This window comes from Rhodamnia argentea, chromosome 1 (assembly GCF_020921035.1).
Source record: "Rhodamnia argentea isolate NSW1041297 chromosome 1, ASM2092103v1, whole genome shotgun sequence".
Classification (NCBI taxonomy): Eukaryota; Viridiplantae; Streptophyta; class Magnoliopsida; order Myrtales; family Myrtaceae; genus Rhodamnia; species Rhodamnia argentea.
In genome coordinates, this window is record NC_063150.1 from 26,890,642 (window position 1) to 26,914,420 (window position 23,779).

Genomic DNA, 23,779 nt, shown 5'->3' on the forward strand with positions numbered 1-23,779 from the left:
TAAATCGGTACACTTATGAGCTGTCACGTGCCATCTAACTTTCTAATTTGAGTGTTAAATTTAACGAAGACTAATGGAGGATAAATTTGCCATATGTGTATTAGTTTAGGTAAATTTATCACAAATGTACTAGTTTTAAAATTTTTTATGATAAAAAATAATTTAGAGTAAATTTGTCATAGGTAGTTTAGAATTTTTCGTGGTATTAATCTTTTTTTTTTATAAAGAAAAAGAAAACTATTCGGATTTTCACGCTTTTATGATAGCTAGGTTCATAGATTTGTATATTCACTTGCTGAATTCTAAATTAAGGTTTAATCATATCAATTAATATAACCTATACTTATTTGTAAAACTTCAAATAATGGAGAGCGTGTAAAAGTGCACATCTTCTCGAACAAAATTGGAAAAGAAATCCATAATTGTTAGCTTGAAGCCATGTATTCTGAGACCTCATCCGTCGTTGAGGGCGAAATTGCCCAGAGAATCCGAGGAAAGATCGCGTTAAAAGCAAAGTGACAGTGGAACGGTACAAAGCAATAAAGCAAAGAAAAAAAAAGATGGGGTCCATCCTAACGTGGAAAAGGAGAGCCCCCGGTGCTTTAGCATGCCTTTTGTGCTCTTCCCAAGATTTTAGTCAAAAGAAACACGCAAGGACAAAGATTCATCGTTAAGTCACTGTCGCTATATTTATTTTTTTTTAACTAAATCACCCTCGAAAAAGGGAGAGTAAATATCACGAAAATTCCGATATATTTATAAAAAATTCATTTCAAATTAATTTTTTAATTACAAAAAATATTGATATACTTATAATAAATTTATCTTAAATTAATTTTTTGAATAACAAAAAAAAAAATTAATGCACCCGTGACAAATTTGCCATATGTTAATTATCGTCAAAGTTTAATTTTTTTTGTTTTTTCCTGGAAGACTTGACTCGAGCAAATTTTAGAGATGTAGAAGCCAGATAATCCCGGTGACGGATAGACGAGTAGACCTCCTCAAAGTTGCCGGCAAGTGCATGAGCGATGTGAATGCGCCAACACCAGCCAGACTAGACCTTCAGATTTCGATTCGGTACAGATGTTGATTGAACGAATCGATTGATACTTGATAAGGACAGGACAACAACACGGAAGAGGAAGCACATGGTGGGGCAACCAAGGAGATTAAACCAAAAAAAAAAAATCTTGCTAGATCCGCAAAAACGTTCCATTCCTTTTTTTTTTTGTTTTTTCCTGTAAGACTTGACTTGAGCAAATTTTCGGCACGAACCCAACTCCTCTCTTTTCTCTGCACCATCGTAACGCAATTGCAATTCTTCTCCTCCGGTCTTATACTTTTTATTGGTCAAATTTGTGCGGCTACTTCGCACTCAAGACTTATCCCAGATTGCAGGGATGACTTTGCACAAGGCACGCTTGCTTCTTTGCCCATGCATAATTGTACTGTCACTTCCTTCCAGTCGGGCGCGTTTTGGGGAAAACCGACATCAATTTGTTCTGTTTTTTGCGCTGTCCTATTCTATGAAATTGCCATCCATGCAAGTTTGGAATAACATTGCAATTTCAATCCCGACTTGGGCTGGAAATCCATCCTTCTATTTGGAATAATCTTGTTTGAGTATTTATGTAAATCGATATTTGAAGTGTCGGTAGAGATTTAGGAACTTTGGATTTGACAAAAAAAAAAGTCAAAATGTACTTTACCATAATGTTTAATATGCTCAATATAATGATGTCGGGACTTTTGATACATGTTCAATGTAATTCATGAACTACATAAAAGTACTTAATATTGACTAAATTGATAATGCGCAAATAATTAAGAGATTATATTGAATAAATTTAAAATTTGGTCATTATATTATAAGCCGAATTAAATTTTAAGGAAGTATCATTTAGTAATATCATCACTCTCTGATCTAATCAACGACGACTGATAGCTCGCACTGCATCCACCGCCGTAATCGCGCGGACCCATCCTTTTCCTCTTCTCTTCTCTTTCCTTATCAATTGCATTCTGTCTTTTGCTGCTGCCAAAATACCCAAATGCCCTCACGGCGAGGACTTCTTTTTTCCTCCGCTTTTTCTGGTATTGATTTTAAATGGTAAACAGAGCTGAGGGCCTCCATCCGTAACCAGTGATCACGACCCCCGTCCGTTCCTCTGCTCCTCCCTCTCGTACCAGTCGCATTTGTCTTTTGCTACAGCCAAAATTACCTAAATGCCCTCATGAGAGGAATTATTCTCTTTTTCTTTTGCGGTATTGAGTTTAACGATGGACAAGGGGCTGAAAAAAAAATCGTCGGTCATCTCCCAAGCTAAGAAAAAGTATTTTTTTTTCCTTTCATTTTTAAGAGAGTGTTCCGAATTTTACGTTTCATAGTTCAGATGAAACAGTTTAAAGACTTATTCAGACCTAAGCTATCAAGAAGCATCGTCGATCACAGCTTCAACTAAGAGACTGGTAAAATCTAATGTCACGGCATGGACGAACAACCGCGGATAGATAGAGCTAAAGCGGATGATGTGAGTTTAGCATAGTCCAAGGCTGATGGATGAGCTGACCTCCTCAAAGTTGCTGGCAAGGGCATGAGCGATGTGAATGCTCCGACACCAGCTGGACCAGACCTTCAAATTTCGAACCGATTGATAATTGATAAGGACAAAACAACGCGGAAGAGGAAGCACATGGTGGGGCAGCCAAGAAGAATTTAAAAAAAAAAAAACTTTCTAGATCCGTAAAAATGTTCCATTTTTTTTTTTGGGATCGAAAAAAAAAAAATGTTCCACTTTGGAACTCATAAATTCTTAAGCTGACCCTTTTCTTCAAAATGATATATAGGTGAGGAGGGAAAAATAGAATAGGGTTGAAATCCAGGCGAAGACATTAGCATGAGCAACCTAACGTTCAACTGGGATTCGGCAGGGGAAAGAAATTCCTCTGCCGAAGATGATGCTCGACAAATGAGACTCACATCACCCAACCAAAGCAGAGAGCTTTTATGATCCCACAAGTGTCACTATATGCAGAAAAATTCCTTAAAGCTTGTTGATTATGCAGTACAAATCTAAGAAAGAGATTCGCGACTTCTAGAAGTCCTGAGTGTTAGTAAATGTGAGCTTTGGCAAGATTACAGAAGCATCTCTGCAGAAAATGATTCATGACAACAAAAGCAGTCATTGGATTGCAACAGAAGAGCACTATAATAAATCCCCGAGAGAGTGATTATTGGAGATAAAGATCCTAAGGCTAGTTTAACATGGAACACTGTTAGGGCGTCAGTGCAGGCTTCTACGAGACTTGAGTTGAAAATGTCCGCAGGTTGCCTCATTAGAATTGAAAAACTGTTAATCTGTCCGAGCCTTACTTAACGAGTTTAGATCATGTCTGTCAAAAATTGATCCATTTGGATTGTTCTGTAAACAGTCAGGTATTCTGGTTCGGAGATTTGAATTACCGTCTCAGTATGTTGGATGCGGAAGTAAGAAAGTTTGTTGCTAAGGAACAGTGGGATGAACTCATGAAATATGATCAGGCGAGTACAGAAAACTGTATTTCGCGAAAACCAGCACGCTTCTTTTCAGCGTCTCTTGTTTCCTTTCCCACTTTATGGAAGATGTAGCCTTATAATTTCAAAGAAGAACTTGTTTTCCCAGCGGCTATCTCAACTGCACAAGGATTAGGCAGTGCCAATGATATATGGAAATGCTGAATGATACATTTCATTTGCAGTTAAGCAGAGAGCTCCGTGGAGGACAACCAGTAAGGAAAAAAAATACTTGTCTCTCTTATTTTATTTATGCGTTTTGCAATTGGTGTTTGTTATGTAAATGTGTTTTTACTTTCTATTATTTTTGTCCTAAAAAAAAAAAAAAAGAGGGTTTTCGCACAATAAATGAGATGGGTGTCTGTATTAAGTCGTATGTGATGGATGAGAGGTGGCTGGTTGGCCAGTAGACACATTCATATAACCATGGTAGAGTTTAGTTTTGCTTTTGGCCGTGTCTGTCACGTGATAATTATTATGCTTTTGGCCGTGTCTGTCACGTGATAATTATTATGCTCCAGATGATGCAGGACCACTTTGAATATCAGTCCTCGGTGGGGAATAGCCGTGGGTCAGTACCGTACTTGTCCTATCTGTCCTTTTGTTTTTGGACGGTGAGGTGGCAATTATTATGTTTCGTCGTTTGTCAACCTTATGGCAGTACGACTTCGTACAAGTGGACCACAACAAGAGGTCTCGGTGAATAGCCGTGGGTCCCCACCCTAACACTCATCTGGTCTGTCTTTGTATTTGGTTAATCACAGTATGGAAATTTTAAGATTTGAGTTATTAACGACGATGGCGCAATCAGTAAGGAAAAAAAATACTCATGTAAAGTATCAAATTTCTTAAATTGAGATCAGTGAAAGATCAAATTTTTTTCTCCAATAGCTTTAGCTTTGATGATACTCCGGTGAACTTTTGTTTTGGTGATCAAAAGTCCAAAAGTCTCGTTGCAGATAATTTGGGATCAGACTTCTTCCATTCGAATTGAAATTGAGCTTTCCTCCATTTACCTCGAAAGCTCTGGGAAAAAAATAAAGGAAACTAGGTGGAATCCACTGCCAAACTCCTACTCTTTCAAAGGAAAAAAAGAAAACTTTCGTATTGCCTTTGCTCCTCCACCACAGAAATATTAAGGAACTTAAAAAAAATTCAATGCATCTTATTAAGGCTTAAGACCTTTTGTATTGATGTGGGTCCCGCTATCAAGACCTTTGTTCTTTCACCACACAATTTTCTTCTTTGGTCTAACACCATAGACATATTAAGGAACTAAAAAATGCATCTTATTAAAGAATATATATATATATATATATATATATATATATATTAAACATCGTATTCATCTATAAGTTTAAGCTTTTGAAATATTACATGATATCAAATAACGAGATTTTGAGTTTAAATCTTTCCACCGTTGCCGAGCAGGCCCTTAGAAGACCTTATTATCTAAGTAAGTCTTTTTTTAATGGTTTGATTTATCTAATTGAAGTAGTTAGCAGCCATAATCGTACCAATAATGCAAACGCCAGATATAAATTGATGCCTCATTGTCCAGGATCAGTATCCACGCGTTTAGAGTCGTCCCAAAAGCAACAAAAAGAAATGAAAGAAAAAGGACAAGTGCTATTATAGGTTAGACGTTCTGAATCGATTTATTGAAATTATTTGTCAAATCTACCTTATAGACATCCTTCTGTAATATCTAAACTAACTTGAAAAAGTTAAAATGTCATGAGATTTTTAAAGAAAATTAAGATTTGATCACATAATATTAACTGAAACCTTATATTCTTCGTGATAACATCGAATGTTTAGGAAAATTTTAGAAGCAAGTGGAAAGTTCAAGATTCTCTAGAACATTAGGCTAATGCGATTCGGAAAAGTTTCACTTCTTCCAAAAGTGATTTTTTTTAAAGTATGAATACGATGAAAACCCCAAATTGATATATTTATGATAAATTTATCCCCAACTATTTTTTGATCGTGAAAAATCTCAAACTAGTACATTTATTATAAATTTATCTTAAACTATTTTTTTGATAATAAAAAAATCCTAAACTGGTACACCTGTAGCAAATTTACCCTAAACTAATTTTTTTACCATGAAAAATTTCAAACTGGAATACCTATGAAAAATTTACCATTCATCAAATTGGGTTAATACTACGAAAATCTCAAATTGATATACCTGTGATAAACATAAGGTAAAAAACCTAAATCGGTACACTCATGAGCTGCCACATGCTATCTAACTTAGCAATTTGACTGTTAAATTTAACGAAGACTAACGGAGGGTAAATTTGTCATAAGTGTATCAGTTTAGGTAAATTTATCATAAGTGTACCAATTTAAAGTTTTTATAATAAAAAATAATTTGGAGTAAATTTGTCATAAGTAATTTAGGATTTTTGGTGGTATTAATCTCTTTTTTTTTTTAAGAAAAAGAAAACTATCGAGATTTTCACACTTTTATAATAGATGTGTATATTGACTTGCTAAATTCTAAATTAAGGTATGATCATATCAATTAATCTAACCTATACTTATTTGTCAAACTTCAAATGATGGAAATCGTGTAAAAGTGCACATCTTCTCGAACAAAATTGGAAAAGAAATCCATAATTGTTAGCCTGAAGCCATTTATTGGGAGACCTCAACCGTCGTTCCCGGCAAAATTGCCCCAGAGAATCCGAGGAAAGATCTTGTTAAAAGCAAAAGTGATAGTGGAAAGGTACAAAGCAATAAAGCAAAGGAAAAAGAAGATGGGACATCCTAACGTGGAAAAGGAGAGCCACCAGTACTTTCGCGTGCCCTTTGTGCTGTCCCCAACATTTTAGTCAAAAGAAAGTTTCTTTGAGAAACGCACAAGTATAAAGATTCATAATTTTTTTTGGGGTCAGAAAAGGTTCATAATTAAAGTACTGTCTCTTTCTTCAATTTTATTTTTTGTTTTGACTAAATCACCCTCGAACAACGGCGATTTAATAGCACAAAAAATCGATATATTTATAATAAATTTATCTTAAATTAATTTTTTGATCACAAAAAGGAAAATACCATTGCGGGGTAAATAAACTAGTGGGAGTTTACAAACATCGTCAATTGGATCTTCTATTTTGCTGCTGTCAAATTCGAAGCAAATCGTCAAATTATCGATGGTGATAGAAATTTTCCAACTACATTTGTAAATTCGGAGAGGAGTTGCTAATTTACTATTTCATTGGGATGTTGCTAAATTTTGAACAAAAATGGTAATATTGTTCCGACTTTTATCAATCATTTCTATTTTTTAGGAATATCATGCATGATCATTCAATTATAATGCTTTCAAATTATTTTACAATTTATTTAGTAATTTCTGACTTCATTGGACTGTTGATAAGTTCTTAATATTGCCAGTAATTTACTTATGATAATGATAAATTGATAATTCAACGATTACATTATACTTCGAATTAAATTTTAGGTATCATTTTGTGATATCATCACCCCTCGTCTAACCACCGACGGCTGACAACTTGCACTCTATCCAACCATAATCACCTACGACTCATCCTTTTCCTCTGCTTCTCTCTTCCCTAACATTTGAATTCTGTCTTTTGCTGCTGCCAAAATACCCAAATGCCCTCATGGCGAGGACTCTTTTCTTTTCCCCCTTTTTCTGGCATTAGTTTTAAATGGTAAACAGGGGTGAGGGCCTCTCTCTGCTGTTCAAAAGTTCGAGCGAATGAACTGAGTCGTTTGACCCAAAAAAGAAAAAAAAAATTGAGTCGAGCCTCGACTCGACGGCCATGCTGTAACAAATTTGTGGCCGCGCAAAAGCTAGCGACCACCGTCCGTCGCGACTTCCATGGACATAGGTTGCGAGCTCTACACGAGCTCATTTGACTAAAATTAAACATGTGTAAATAGTACAGGAAGCCAAGGCAGTTTCAGATCTCAAGGAGCAATGAATGGGCAAGAGTTGGGATTGCCCGAGTTGGTCAAATAAGAACGATTTGATTCATTGCAGCCTGTGAAAAGTTGACAAATGCAAGTTTTTTTAACACATCGAAAAAGACAGAGTGGGGCCCTTCCCAACCAAGCCTTTTTCTTTTCTCTGCACCGTCACAAGTAAGGGAGAGAAAATGTATGGGATTTTTCGTAACAAAAATTAATTTAAAATAAATTTATAACAAATACAGTAATTTAATTTTTTTTGTAATGAAAAAGTTAATTTTAAATAAATTTATATTTAACGTACCAATTTGAAAAATTGCGTGGTATATCAATTATTTTAATTATCGTGTGATTGAGTTCGCATGCACCGACAGATTAGGTGAATTATCAGTCGGGTCCACCTCATCCATTGGTATTTGTCAGCTCGGACGCACAACATCAGCAGCGCTCCCGACCACTGATCACGGCCCCTATCCTTTCCCCTGCTCCTCCCTCCCCTATCAGTCGCATTTGTCTTTTGCTACGAGAAAATTACCCAAATGCCCTCATGAGAAGAATTGGTCTATTTTTCTCCTTCGGTATTCAGTTCAACGATGAATAGGGTTGCAAAAAAATCATCGGTCATCCCTCTAGTTAACAAAAAGTTTTTTTTCTCTTTCCTTCATTTTAAGGGAGTGCTCCAAATTTTATATCTCATAGTTTAGAAGAAGCAATTTAGGAACTTACTCAAATCCAAGCTCTCACACAATTTCGTCTAATTTCGCGGCATGCATGAACAACCGCCGATAAATAGAGCTAACGTGGATGTGATGTGAGATTGGCATAGTCCGAAGTGACTATAGACAAATTATCAAAGTTTAGTTTTTTGTTTTTTCCTGGAAGACTTGACTTGAGCAAATTTTAGAGATGTTGAAGCGAGATAATCCCGGTGACGGACGGATGAGCAGACCTCCTCAAAGTTGCCGGCAAGTGCATAAGCGATGTGAATGCGCCAACACCAGCCAGACTAGACCTTCATATTTCGATTCGGTACAGATGTTGATTGAAAGAACCGATTGATACTGGATAAGGACAGGACAACAACATGGAAGAGGAAGCAGATGGTGGGGCAACCAAGCCAAGGAGATTAAACAAAAAAAAAATTTCTTGCTAGATCCGCAAAAATGTTCCATTCTTTTTTCTTTTTTTTCACAAATGCACTTTGTTTAACACCTGAGGAATGAACTGAGGTTCATCTGTGCAACAATATGGACGGGTTCTTCCATGCTTTTCAACACCTTATGCATATTTGGACAGTCCTAGATCGACATCGTTGGGCATTTCTTTCTAACGTTTGAGAGGAGAGGGTAATCCCTCTTACCCGGGATGGAAAATATAGGGTGGGAATTGGTGGGGTGTTGATCCAGTGATGTTGGGCACGCCTTGCCCCTAAAAAAAGCTTCTTAACAAGGGCTTCCAAAGACAGTGTCACCTCTCCAGAATTGACTAAACATGCAGAGAATCGAATTTGCTACAATTGGTCAATAAAAATGATTAATTGCAACATCACTCCAGCCTGTCGAAGTTGACAAATTTTGGTTTTTCGCCACGAACCCAACTCTTCTCTTTTCTCTGCACCATCATAACGCAATTGCAATTCTTCTCCTTCTGTCTTATATTTTTTATTGGTCAAATTTGTGTGGCTACTTCGCACTCAAACTTATCGCAAATTGCAGGGATGACTCTACACGAGGCACGCTTGCTTCTTTGCCCGTGCATAATTGTATCGTCACTTCCTTCCAGTCGGGCCCGTTTTGGGGAAAACCGCCTTCAATTTGTTCTTTTTTGGCGTTGTCCGATTCTATGAAATTGCCATCCATGCAAGTTTGGAATAATATGGCAAATTTCAATCCGGGCGTGGGCTGGAAATCCATCCTTCTATTTGGAATAATCTTGTTTAAGTATTCATGTAAATCGATATTTGAAGTGTCGGTAGAGATTTAGGAACTTTGGATTTGAAAAAAAAAAAAGTCAGAATGTACTTTACCACAATATTTAAAGTGCTCAATATAATGATGTCGGGACTTTTGATACATGTTCAATGCAATGCATGAACTACATAAAAGTGTTTAATATTGACTAAATTGATAATGTGTAAATAGTTCATAGATTATATTGAATAAATTTGAAATTCGGTGATTATATTATACGCCGAATTAAATTTTAATTAAGTATCATTTAGTAAAATCATCACTCTCTCATCTAACCGACGGCGGCTGACCGCTCGAACTGCATCCACCACCATAATCACGCGCACCCATCCTTATCCTCTGCTCTTCTCTTTCCTTATCAATTGTATTCAATCTTTTGCTGCTGCCAAAATACCCAAATACCCAAATGGTAAACAGGGCTGAGGGCCTCTCTTCGCTTTTCAACAAAAAAAAAAAAAAAAACCCCGAGTCGATCCTCAACTCCACGGCCATACTGTAACAAATTTGTGACCGGGCAAAGGCTAGCGACCACTGCTGGTCGCAACTTCCATGGACATAGGTTGTGAGCTATACACGAGCTCATTTGACTAGATTAAGCATGTGCAAATAGCACAAGAAGCCGATGCAGTTTCAGATCTCAAGGAGTGATGGATGGGCAAAGTGTTGTGATTGCTCGAGCTGGTCAAATAAGAACGATCTGATTCATTGCAGCCTGTCAAAGTTGACAAATGCAGGTTTTTCGACACCAGAGTGGGGCCCTTCCCAACCCAACTCTACTCTTTTCTCTGCACCATCATGAGTAAGGGAGAGAAAATGATTTGGGATTTTTGGCATTAAAAAATTAATTTAAAATAAATTTAGTGTTAACGTATGAATTTAGATTTTTTTCGTGATAAAAAAATTAATTTAAATAAATTTATTATTAATATACTAATTTGAGAAATTTTGTGGTATATCAATCATTTTAATTATCATGTGATTGAGTTTACATGTACCGATAGATTAGATGAATCATCCATCGGGTCCACCTCAGCTGTGTATAGAATTATCATTGTTACACTTGTGATCATGGCATCCAAAATTTTTCCATTCTTGTTGTCACTGCTTTTGCTGCTATGCTGTTTAATTTTTTCTTGAATAAAGATCGAGGGAGATCAATGGAGGAGTGGTAAATGACAATGCAGCTGCAAATGATGGAATAGCAGGAGGCGCTTCTGGTGCTCACACTTCAACGGAAGAAAAGTACACTAAAAGTGTCATAATTTTTGTACGGCATTCACTTGAGTGTCATAACTTTTAAAACTTTCACTTAAGTGTCATAATTTTCAAAAATCGTTCATTTGAGTGCCATGTTGACGTGAACATCGAAAAAGTTGATGTGACACTTTGGAAAGCCGACGTGGCTCGTCGGAAAAATTGATGTAGCACTCAAGTGAACGATTTTGCTCCGATGTGACACTCAAATAAGCGATTTTTGAAAGTTATGGTACTTAAGTGAAAGTTTTGAAAACTATGGTACTTAAGTGAACGTCGTATATAAGTTATGGTACTTACGGTATACTTATCTCTTTCAACGGAATAGCGGAGTGGGCACTTTTTTGGGTCGGGGAAAAAAGCTAATTTTATTTAATAAAAAAGTACATAAGCAGCCCGAAGGGGCGTCCAAACAAAGTAAATTCCGTAGATTACGAGGATTAGCCACCCAATCCGCCGCTTGGTTGACAATTCTAGCTAGCCTTATGGAGCCGGCTAAGCCGCGAGCCTCCAATAAAAGTGCGTCGACTTCCCACAAGATTTGGTCTGAGTTGTTTATGGCGTTGACCCCTTCCAAGACTTCACTTCGTCTTCCTTGCACGTGCTTCAGTCCTTCAAGGAGAGCTAGGGCCTGTAAGTCTCTAACCGCATAATAGACGATGCTTGTATAGATCTGGCAAATCCTCCTTGAACAACCCCCAATTCGTCTCGGATAAGGCACGATAGGGCGCCTGTCGGAGACCCCCTCACATAAGCGCCGTCGGTGTTTATCTTCATAGCACTTTGCCTCGGTGGTGTCCAGACGAGCGGTGAATTCCTGTTCGCCGAGATAAAGTTCGTTCTTTAGGGGATCGACTTGCTGAAATTATTGAGTGTATTGAGGGCCGAATCAACTAGAGCATCTGGATTTGGAGGTTGACGCCGGAAAACGAAGTTGTTTCGGGCCTTCCATATGCACCAGAGAGTTGCTGCAACTGTATCAAGGGGAGGTAAGTGATTTTGTCTTTCAAGGAAGTTTAGAAGCCATTCCTCAATTCGTCAAATGCTATGACTTGTAATTTGGACTTGGATTGCAGGATTCATCCAGATCGATCTCATCCATGGACAAAGCAAAAAGAGGCGCTCGACCGTCTCAGCTGCTTGGTTGCAGAAAGGGCAGCCTGAGTCAGGTAGGATCCTTCGCCTGAATACATTATCTTTTGTGGGTAAAGCGTTTTGGCAAACGCTCCACAAAAAATTCTCACTTTGTGGGGTGTTTTCATTTTCCAAATTTGATGACATAATTTGCGGGGTGGCTGGAATGATGATGATGCTTGTGTTGTGGGTTGATTTCCTCTTTGTGCTCTAGTCCAGTTATAAGTACTCTTCATAGTGAACTCGCCTTAGTAACAGTCCATATCTGTTTGTGTAGAGTTTGTGCCTTTAAGGGCATTGATAAGATGTCATTTACAGTCTGCTTATCAAATAGTTGGTGAAGAGTCTGCTCATCCCATATATTTTCCTCATGTAGAATTAATTCAGCAACTTTAGTTGGTTCACTAAAATTGGCTGGTCCCCTATAGTACCTCTCTTCAGCCATCTATCCTCTCAAATATTGATGCTTTCTTCCGTTCCAACAGACCAATGGACAGAATTGGCTATTGTTTCTCTCCCTGCCAGTATGCTCTGCCATCCCCATGACGGGCGAGACTCTTTTTCTGCTTGCCAAAATGATCTTCTAGGAAAATACAGTCCTTTAAGGATTGGGGACCACGTCAAGGTTGGGTTTCGAGCCAGCCTCCAAGCTTGGTTCCCAAGCAGAGCTCGATTAAAGGAAACCAAATCCCCGAACCCCATTCCACCCTCATCTTTATGATTTTTCAGAACCTCCCAATTTCTCCAATGATGTCCAGCTCCTGATTCGCTGTTTTTCCCCCAAAAGTTTGCTACTTTCTTTTCAATTGCTTGACATATTGAACTTCATCAGGATATGACTTTGAAATTTCTTGAGCTTTCGGACCAGACACTCGAGAAGCCTTTACCGACTTCCTTTACACAAGTCTTAAAGGTACAGGAATCCTTACAGTTAAGGACGGCGGAGATCTCCGCGAATGTAGGAAAACCTGTAGATAGAAAAGAGTGCGGACTTCGTATTATCTGCACCAAATATGTGGCTTGCAATCGACCATTTTAACATGTAGAAAGCTCCACCGCTACAGATAACCATCAATATCACCAGAAAACAGATTTATAGAATTGACCAGCATACACATGTAGATACTCGATATCCCTATATAATGTTGGTGTGTTACTGATAAGTATATGTTGGTATCCGTAAAACATGTTCATAATCTGCTAAGAACTTACTGTGGTAATATAGCTAACTTTTTCGAAAGTTAACCTTAAGCAACATTTTTGGTAAAATATGTAAGCAACTCTCAATCTAATTGCTGAAAAACACACCCACTTGTTAAAGCAAACGACTATTAGTAATCTGCAAGAATAATTCGGCCTAGTAAATCAGTTGTTTCATTAGTATGTTACTGACAAATAAACATTGCTACTCATAAAATCGAAACTATGTATAGTCGTAAAGCAGTTATTTGTTCGTAAATTACAACGTTGAGCGTCAACCAAGGCGACAAACAAAGCATGTAAGCAACAAGTAATCTTCTAGCAAGAATACTTGCCCATTTATAAAAGCAACCGATTGTCCGTAAGCTACAAGAATATTTTTAAACTGGTGAATTAATTATTTCGTTTGTACGGTACTTACGAATAAACACTGCAATTCCTAAATTCAAAACAATGTTTACAACATACTTGGATTTACAGTGGCAACATCGTTGTATTGTTGGTAAATTAGAACCGTTAATCGAGACTAATAATACTTATGTATGCATTCGTAATCTATTCAAGATTAAAAAAAAAAAAAAAATCCACTAGTAAAACCTAAAAGCAACTATGGTTTGAGTATGAAAAAATGTTAGCATATTGATGACTTACTAAAAGTTGACCAAACTAATAAGTTATTTGTTAATTGTTACTTGCTGGTGATATTTCAAGTTTACTATTGGTTCTTTAAATTTACGATGCACGGAACAAAACTCCATTTTTGGCGAACGAATGTGTAACATTTCAAGTTACAAGTGTCCCATCAAATGAATAGCTCTGGTTAATCTTTTGACCCAATCTAGAGAGAGTGGAGGTTGTATCTGCAATAATGATATTAAAAGAAATAATTTATGCTCTCGATATCTAAGAAGAGTGGAACTTTTCTTTTTAAAAAGAATGCTCTCTGGATTGTGCTATGTCAATTGAGAACACATTCACGTTCTCCCCTTGAAATTTAGAACTCTTGGGGAATAATATATGTCTTGAGAAGGGTTTAACTCCTTTTTTAAAGTGAAAACTTTGCATTGTGCTATTTTCACGTTCTCCGCTAGAGATTTGAGACTCCTCTAAGGTGTTCATACTCTCCTTGAGATATAAAACTCCTATGTTCACGTGTATTGTCAACTTTGACAGGCTGGAGCGATGTTGCAATCAATCATTCTTATTAAATAATCATGGCACGCTGCTCGACGGCTCTCTGCATATTTAGCCAATCCTGGCTTCTAAGTTTCATGACCTACTGAGATCTCCATTTGTGATTCTCATACTCACATTTACGCTTGTGATCATGGCTTCCAAACCTTTTCCATCTCTTGCTGCCACTGCTTTTGCTGCTATGCGGTTCTATTTTTACTTGAAGAGAAGGTCAAAGGCAATCACTGGAGGGGAGGCAAATAGCAATGCAGCTGCAAACAACGGAATAGCAGGAGGAGCTTCTGGTGCTCACACTTCAACAGAAAGTGACGCAATGGGTACTTTTGCTGCTGTGCTGTTTAATTTTTTCTTGAAAAGAAGATCAAGGAAAATCAGTGGAGGGGAGGCAAGTAATAATGCAGCTGCAAATGATGGAATAGCAGGAGGCGCTTCTGATGTTCACACTTTAACAGAAAGTCACGGAACCGTTATTTTTGCTGCTATGCTGTTTAATTTTCTCTTGAAGAGAAGACCAAGGGAAATCTATGGAGGGGAGGCAAATGACAATGCAGCTGCAGACGACGGAATACCAGGAGGCGATTCTGGTGCTCACACTTCAACAGAAAGTCACACAATGGGTACTTTTGCTGCTATGCTATTTAATTTTTTCTTGAAAAGAAGGTTAAGGGAAATCAATGGAGGGGAGGCAAGTAATAATGCAGCTGCAAACGATGGAATAGCAGGAGGCGCTTCTAGTGTTCACACTTCAACAGAAAGTCACGGAACCATTATTTTTGCTGCTATGCTGTTTATTTTTCTCTTGAAGGAAAGACCAAGGGAAATCAATGGAGGGGAGGCAAATGACAATGCAGCTGCGGACGACGGAATAGTAGGAGGCGATTCTGGTGCTCACACTTCAATAGAAAGTCACGGAATGGGCACTTCGTCAGGATATGAATATGAAGTATTCTTGAGCTTCAGAGGACCAGACACTCGAGAACGTTTTACCGACTTCCTTTACACTAGTCTTGAACGTGCAGGAATCCACACATTTAAGGACGATGAAAACCTCCGCAAAGGGGAAGAGTTTGCCCCGGAACTGGTCCAAGCAATTAAGCAGTCGAAGATCTTAGTACCTATCTTTTCGAGAGATTATGCCTCTAGTGTATGGTGTCTCAAGGAGGTAGCCCAAATGGCTGAGTGCATGAAAACTAGGGAACAATATATCATCCCTATTTTTTATGATGTGGCACCTGAAGAGGTTCGGCACCAAAAAGGGGGCTATGGAGATGCCTTTCTTTCACATGAAAACAAGAAGCGATGTGACCAGGAGACTATCAGAGAATGGAAGCTTGCTCTCAATGCAGTCGGGAATATAACTGGATATGACCTGCAAAGCATGCCCAATAGGTGAGTGCTTTTAGCATTTCATCTCATGTGCCTTGTTCCATTTAAACTTTGATGCGTTTCAATTGGGTTATTTTCTAGATTTTTGTTAGCCTTGTTGAAATTGAATTTTATGCTATTGAAATTATACTGCAGAAATTACCCTAAGCAATGGCACTATCTCAATTTTGTCCTTTTTCATTCCAAACATCACTTTTTTTTCCAATTCAGATCATTTAACAACCATAAGTTGACGAACGCATTTTGCATAGGTCTGTAGTGTTCAATTTGGTCTTGTCAGAACAGAGTTCTGTTCAACACAGTTTTCTAACTCATTCCCTTTTGACCTTCAACAAACACTAGGCGAGAAGGTGAGCTCGTGAATCTGTTCGTGGAGCATGCTTTGAAATTGTTGGAAGTGGCTCCTCTGGTAGTATCAGACTACTTGATCGATGTCGATGACCATGTGGATAAAATCATGGAAATGAGAGGTGCTTCGACAAGTGAAACATGGATTATAGGAATCCATGGGATGGGTGGCATCGGAAAAACGACTATTGCCAAAGTCATCTACAATCGGCTTTTAAAAAATTTCAATAATTCTTGTTTTCTTCCCAACATCCGCGAAAAGTCAAAAACCCCCCTAGGCACTGAGTGCTTGCAGAACCAGCTCATCTTTGACATCCTCAAAAGGGAATGTACAAACATAAGAAACTCTGATAAAGGGATTCAGACAATTAGGGAAAGGTTGCGTGATAAAAAGGTCCTCATTCTTTTTGATGATGTGGATGACAAGAAAGATATGGATGCACTTATAGGAAACTGTGATTTTTTGTTTGGTAAAGGAAGCATACTTATTATTACTTCTAGAAACAAAGGGGTTCTCGAGGTTCTTGCACAAGACCTTTATGAGGTTAACATCATGGATCCCGAACAATCTCTTCAACTTTTTACGAGACATGTCTTCAGAAGAGATTATCCTTTGAATGAGAATATCAACGAATACAAAATGGCGGTAAAAATTGCTGGAGGTCTTCCCCTGGCTCTTGCAGCCATAGGTTCATGTTTAGCTCTCAAAGGAAAGGCAGAGTGGGATAACATACTGGAGATGTTGGAAAAATGTCCTCATAAGGAAGTCAAGAGTAAACTCAAAATAAGTTATGAAGCATTAGATCATCGGGAAAAGCATATATTCTGCGATATAGCTTGTCTTTTCAATGGATATGACAAAGACATTCTAGTTGATTTCTGGATACCTCAGCTACATCCGAAATGCACAATGAAAATGTTGGAGGATAAGTCTTTGATAAAGATTGAAGAGGATAATAAAGTGTCGATGCATGACCAACTCAGATACTTGGGAAGGGACATAGTTTGTGAAGAATGTAAAATGGATCCAATGGAGAAAAAAAGGTTGTGGGATCCCGAAGAAGTATTGGATTTGCTGAGTATACCTGAGGTAAAGTCCCCTGTGCAATAACTCTCCAATTTACTTATGGACATTTTCTTTTCAGAAAAAAGCGAGCTACTTTTTTGTTCTTTAGCACTATTGTGACCCACTCAACCTATATTTTTGCTCATTTAAGATTAAAGGAACGATAGTACTCAACTCGACCCCTTAAATAGTGAAGTTGAATAAATGCATTTCCCTTCAACTCTTTTGTTTTAAAATTTTTCCTTCGGGCAGGGAAATAAAAAAGTTGAAGCTCTCAAGTTTGATTGTGAGAAGCCGTACTGTTTTACCTATGAGGACTTTCAGAGACTTTCAAATCTAAAGTTCCTTGGAGTTGACGGTTCGTCGAGACCTATTACTGCAGAAGAGAGGCTTTATGTGGAACGGCCTTATGGGGAACGGCCATCAGTTGTTCCTCCAGCTAATATTTTCCGGAAGAATTCACCTCTCCTTCCACGAATGCGATGGCTTTCTTGGCATGATATTCCCTCAAGATTTAACATTGCAAGCTTCTCCATGCAAGATGTGATTATTCTTGATCTATCTCGGAGTAAACTTACGTATCAGTGGGAGGGGTGGAGCCACATGAAGGTATATTATATGCTAGACCACTTATTATTCCGTCTTACTAGATAAAGTAATCTTTGCATGATTTTTCTTTTATAGTTGATGAAGAAGTTGAAAGTTTTGGATCTGACTGGTTGCGATGGCTTGCTGCAAACTCCCATCTTCTCTGCTGATTCAAATTTAGAACGTTTGATCCTAGCGGGATGTAGTTTATTAATGGAAATTGCGGAGTCAATTTGTCGGTTGAAATGCTTGGTTTCCTTAGATGCAAGCTATTGTAAGTGTCTTCAGAGGCTGCCAGACAGGTTGGGTACAGATCTTGCAAGTCTGGAATACCTATCTCTAAAACACTGTGAATCGTTAGAGAGGCTTCCGAATTCAATTGAAAATTTGGAATCGCTGATTGAGTTGGATATATCCAACACGAGAATCAAAGAACTGCCCGATACCCTTTGGACAATGGCTAAGCTCACAGAAATAAAGGCCTCCACAACATATGGTGTCGAGCGTTTCCAGGTGAATATTGGAGATTGCATTTCCAGTAACAAATCCCTGAAGATCTTGAGATTGAGGTGTGCGAAAATATGCACACTACCGAAGCTTCCTGAAAGTCTTGTTGAATTACAACTGTCAGAGTTATACACGGACAGGTTTCCAGATCTCTCGAACCTCACGAATTTAAAGGAATTGAAGCTGCGGTTTGGCTCACCTGATTCTGATGGGAGATCTAATGGGCTTGTGGAATATCAGATACCACCACAGTGGATGGAGAAGTTAACCAAACTGGAGTCTCTGTCCCTAAGCTTTCGTTGTGTGGGCACCTCACCAACAGACCTTGGCCTCCCTCCTCAGCTCAAGTCACTTAACCTTGCTTGCCCTAATTTGCATCGCCTTCCCAGGCTTCCCTCAAGTTTATCCTCCTTACATTTGAAACGTTGCGAGTCACTTTGCTCGATGAAGGATCTATCAGATTTGAAAAACCTATCCACTCTCCAGATTGATGGCGCTGCAATTTCAGAGATTGAAGGCCTCGGTTGTTTGGAGAAGCTACGAGATTTGAGGCTTCTTGGACTTGGACAGTTACATGCACTTCCTGATCTACGCAATTTAAAAAAACTAAGAATTATTGATGTTATTCAATGTGGGAAGCTGGTTGAGATTCAAGGCGAACTACCAAAGTCTTTGGTGAAATTGTGTATTCGTTCTTGTAACAATTTGCGGGAGGTGCCCGGTTTGTCAAGCTTGAGGCGACAGCAAAAGGTTGAGACATTGGATTGCGAAAATTTACCTGAGAGAGAGGATTGCGAAAATTTATCTTAGGCAATTCTTGGATTTGCTCGGAACAGTCCATGAGACTTGCTTCTTGTAGGCTTTGAACAACTGCAGACCCTACCTCGTCAACATGTCTTTGAGTATGGAGTTGTTCAAAGCGAACTACCGCGATTTTTGGAAGAGTTAGAGATTGATTCCTGTGAATCTTTACTGAAGTTGCCTGATTTGTCGAGCTTGAAGGGACTGCGAAAGGTTGCAATAAATCGTTGTGGGCAATAAATCGTTGTGGGAAATTAAATGTGGAGGCAATTTCGTGGCTTTGATTGGAGAAGTCAGTCGAAATTGTGGGAGAAGATGACGAATATGAATATGAATCTGAGGGAGAATACGACAGATAATTGCATGTTGCTCTCGAAAGCTTCTTGATCCACGACCACAAATTGTTCCCTTGTGTTCAAACTTTAAACATGAGGTAACTCATTTCATCTGACAACCAATGTTTTCCCTTCTCTGCAATCAAATTATTTTACAGATATGAACAGAGAAGTTTCACATGCACTTCTTAATTACCTTTTCACGAATTGATTACTGAAAATCTGATGAAGGTTTTGAAATTATGATACCTCTGTACAACAAGAGGGTTCTTAGCTATATTTTCTTTGGATGGTTTCTCCTTGCTTTTTTGTTTCCCAGCTGGAGGTATGCATGTCGATTGCATCGTTTTTATTTGATATGTAACAAATTATTAGAGATCCTTGTTGATTTGCTGTTTCACATATTTAGAATGGATAACCTCGCATCGCTTTGGAAATAACTTCATTATGCTGTAAACACTTAGATGGAATGTGTATTGGATGGTCATATGACTATGGTTCTCATCCTGGAACTTTATAGCATAATCAACTCATCATTGCAACTATGAAGAAGATAGACCCTCTGTATTGATAGTTTGTGCATCAAAACTTCCGTCTGTGAAAGGAGACAGGAGCTAATTAGCTTCTCCGAGGTAACATAAGTCATCTTGTATTCAAAGGCTAGTATTTCACTATTGCTGGTGCGTAAGACATATGATAGGCTAGTATTTCACTATTGCTGGTGCATAAGACACATGATAAGTCTCACTGGGGTCTGAAATCATGTAAATGGACTCGTGTGATCTCCATTATCGCCTACATCTTCTAGAAATGGTTATGCCTAGGTGATTATCTGTAATAGAAGCCCTTCCATTCATCTCAAGCTATGCTAGAGGACTCTTTTAGGTTTTAAGATTGACAAAAAGTGCTAAGGGAGACATCCCAAACGACCAGCTTTTTGCCTGTGTCTAATGTTGCTAAGAGGAATTAGAGTTTGAGAAACTTACAGAAATCTTTCTGTGCAGGGAGCTGTGGCTGATTGGGCAGCTGCACAAATCTTGGGATGACATTCTATGTTGACTAACATCCCTTTCACAATCTTGGGATGGTAAACTGTGCATTTGTCTGTTGAGAGACGGAAACTTGGAGATTAGTGGGGGAAGACGTTGCCTATTGATGAAATTGTTAAATCTGTTGAATTTATGTGAAGTTTCAGCTGAATGTTTGGCCCTTTTTTCCTGAGAAATCATTAGAGCAGGGCAGAGGGATTCATTGTGCAATTCGGAGCATCATACATAATGTTTTTGGGGTTAAAATCTGATTGTTTGTTAATCTTTTTGTGGAGCCATAAGAATGAATATTGCACTTCATCTGCGTGTTTGTTCTCTTCATTGACATGTGATACAACTTGCTTATCAGTTCCCAAATATTCCTTTACGAGAAAACACTTGAAGATCCTGTCTGGACGGTAGTCTTAGTTGTGCCTGCCAAAACGAGTTCATGGACCCTTGGAGTGTTCAAGGTAGGTAGGCAATCACAACACAGGAAGCACGAATTGTTTGAATGGAAGGTGTTGTAAATTCGACTCTCCCCAAAATTATCTACAATCAGTTTTCACATGGTTTTGAGCACTGTTGCTTTCTTTCTAGCGAGTGATACTTCAGCTCAAGGGCATTCAATACTTGCAAAACCATCTCATCTCCTATGTCCAGAAAAGGAATTGGCTGAGTAAGTAATGTTAATGAAGGGATAAATTTGACCAAAAAAAATGAAGGGATCAAAGACAATTAAACATAGACTATCTAGTAAAAGAGTTCTCTTACTTTTTCATGATTTAGATCGGAAGAAATAATTAAATGTGCTCGTGGGAAATATCTATGATATTCAAGGATCACTGAATTCTTCAACGCTAAATATCTAGTGCTAAAGGATCTCAAAATTCTTAGTGCTTCACATTGTTCATCATTGAAGATAATCTCTTCCATTTGTCATTCGACATCTCTATCAAGGCTATCTTCCAGAAGAACCATAATTGCACAACTTTCCCTATCAATTGGAGCTCTTAGAAGCCTTGAATACTTGCCTTTGAAAGAATGTAAAACTATAGAGAGGCTTCCGGACTTGATTGGCAATCTGCAATTGCTACTTCAGTTTGATATTTCATGCAAGTGCATTAAAGAGCTACGTGACTCTATGGGAAGCAGGAAAAGTTTGGAAGTAGTGAGGATGAATAATTGTTTCATTGGAAAGATACCCAGTGCCTTTGGGTTGCTGTAAAAGCTTGAAGAAATAGATGCAGCACCTGGTGGGAGCTTGCAACTGGAAATTCCAAATGACATTTGCAGACATTCGTCTTTGAGGATCTTGAAATTGACTCTGATTGAAGCATGCCGAAGTATCAAGGCCTCTGGAAAGTCTTGTCAATTTACACATTGATACATCGATGACAACATTTCAAGATTTCTCAAACTTTGACAAGTTTAAATGATTTGTATTTGGCCATTCGACTGGATGCTTTCCTCGTGCATTGTGACAATAAATAAATTGGAGTCCTCGACCTTGTTGCCTATTGTTGTAACCACCTTATCAATGGTCAGTTTTCTCAACTCCAAAGACTAGAAGTCCGGTGTGCTAATTAATTTGTTTGTGCCTCCCAAGGCTTCCCTCGAGTTTATCTGTTAAATCTTGCTGGTGGATGAGAACAGCAATGGATATCTCAAACTTGAAGAGACCGTCTGAACTAAGAAGGGAGAACTCTGCAGTAACAGAGATTCAAGGCTTTGACTGTCTGGAGAATCTACGAATTCAAGACGTCTTCGATCTCGAAAAAGGGAGACTTTCCCTGATCCGACTCATTTGGAAAAGTTGAAGTTAGGTGCACTAGATTATTGTCGTAATGTGAATTTTGCTCATCGCAAAGTACCAGAAACTCTGGAGCAATTCTTGATTGAAGGCCCTGCCATCCCTGATGTAAGTTGATATGGTCAGTATACTTTTCAGAGAGAGGATAACATGTGTGCAGCCTGACTGGTTCAACTTGAAGAGTTTCAAATGATGCGATGTCTGGCATTGCTCAGGAGATTCTTCCATTTCTCAGAAAATTTAGAAGACATGCTCTGCCGAGGAGTACATTTTCCAATAAGAAGTGCATGCGACTCCCAAAAGGTCCTGCATTGACAACCAGATCTGTTGTTGAGGAAGCTTTGAAACTTAAACAAATTGCTTATTGCCCTATGTCATTCTAGCAGACTTTCGTTATTGTCTTTCCTGGAGTCGGGTTCTTTATACTAAATTAGAATCACAATTTGGCCAGTTGGCTTGATACTTGTACCCTCAGATGTTTAATTACTGGCCGTTTTGCAACCACTTTCTACCTTTGACATATGATGGCTGTAAATTGATCTATTTCGTGAGTTCGATTTGGCCTAGATATTTTCCTTTTTGACAGTTTTGGTTGGCCAATTTTACTTTATTTTTTTTAGGTAAAAGACATGTCGAATTGATGCTAGTTTCCTACAGCAGAGCATTAATATTGTCGAAAATCTTGTCAATTTACATGCCGGTCTTTGATATGAGATCCTCGGAACATGCACTGTAAATATTAATTTTGTTACACCTTAAACAACGTAGGATATATTCATATGTGTAGGCATTAATAGGTGACAGAAGCTCTATCATTCACCTTTTAATTATCCTAGGAATGGAGCATTAGGTTTCAACATTGACAATAAGAACCGCTCCCCGACAAAAGTCCTATATGATAGCCTGAGCTTTTTCTCTTGGTAACGACTAAGAGAAATTTACAGGATCTTTCTGTGCAAATAAGCTGTGGCTAACTCAGTTTATGTGTAAAATTGGCAACCAGCTCACCAAGTAAGGGAAGATAAACAAGACAACAGTATTATCTTTCCCAAAGCTTTGGTGTAGTACCCCGGGCTTTTACCGTAAGGTACAAACTCTAACTTATCAGTGGAAACCTGGAAAACTAAATTTTCTTCGTCATTTCAAATGATGTTATTGCTAATTATGACCATTCAAACCACATAGTGCAAGAGACCAAACTGAGTCCTCTTTCCAAAGGCTGATCAGTGTTACATGTCAAAAGCCAAGATGATATATAAATTTTTGCCTCTGAAAATTTAGATTTACGTAAGGTTGCCTATGGAAATGTTGCAAGACAAGGTCATCGTCTGTTTCCAAGATGGCTTTATGTAACCCTTAATCTGCATAATTCTTTGCCAGGACACAGTTCAAGTACTTGTGCCAAGAAGTCTTTTGTTACAATGTGCCTATAGTAGAAGGTAAGGTCACAGATTGGGTGGTGGTCTCCCAAGGCACTCTTTGGTTCACCTTATAGAACAGGTTAATTGCCTAAACATGCAAGTCTCACAGTTCCAAAGTTCACACGTCTGCTAATTTTGTGAAGTTCGATACAAGGTTTTTTTGCTGTCGAAGTTCGGCCACAACCCCACACCACACCACCACCTCCCCCCCAAAAAAAAGGGAAATAGCTGAG

General features: G+C 38.4%; 1 protein-coding gene and 2 long non-coding RNA genes across 3 annotated transcripts in view; 2 read left to right on the forward strand and 1 right to left on the reverse strand.

The window, feature by feature from the left end:
* Positions 1-23,779, forward strand: part of LOC115753688 (disease resistance protein L6-like) — a 420,087-nt gene that overhangs the window by 332,941 nt on the left and 63,367 nt on the right. The window lies entirely within an intron of this gene.
* On the forward strand, positions 1,884-19,722 carry LOC125313592. Its single transcript, XR_007197255.1, has 3 exons — positions 1,884-1,896; positions 18,205-18,210; positions 19,383-19,722. It is a non-coding gene; the product is annotated as an uncharacterized LOC125313592 (long non-coding RNA).
* The window catches only part of LOC125313589, a 48,149-nt gene continuing 42,905 nt past the window's right edge, over positions 18,536-23,779 (reverse strand). The window contains exon 3 of the long non-coding RNA XR_007197252.1: positions 18,536-18,601. This is a non-coding gene — a long non-coding RNA (uncharacterized LOC125313589). The remainder of the gene's footprint in view (positions 18,602-23,779) is intronic.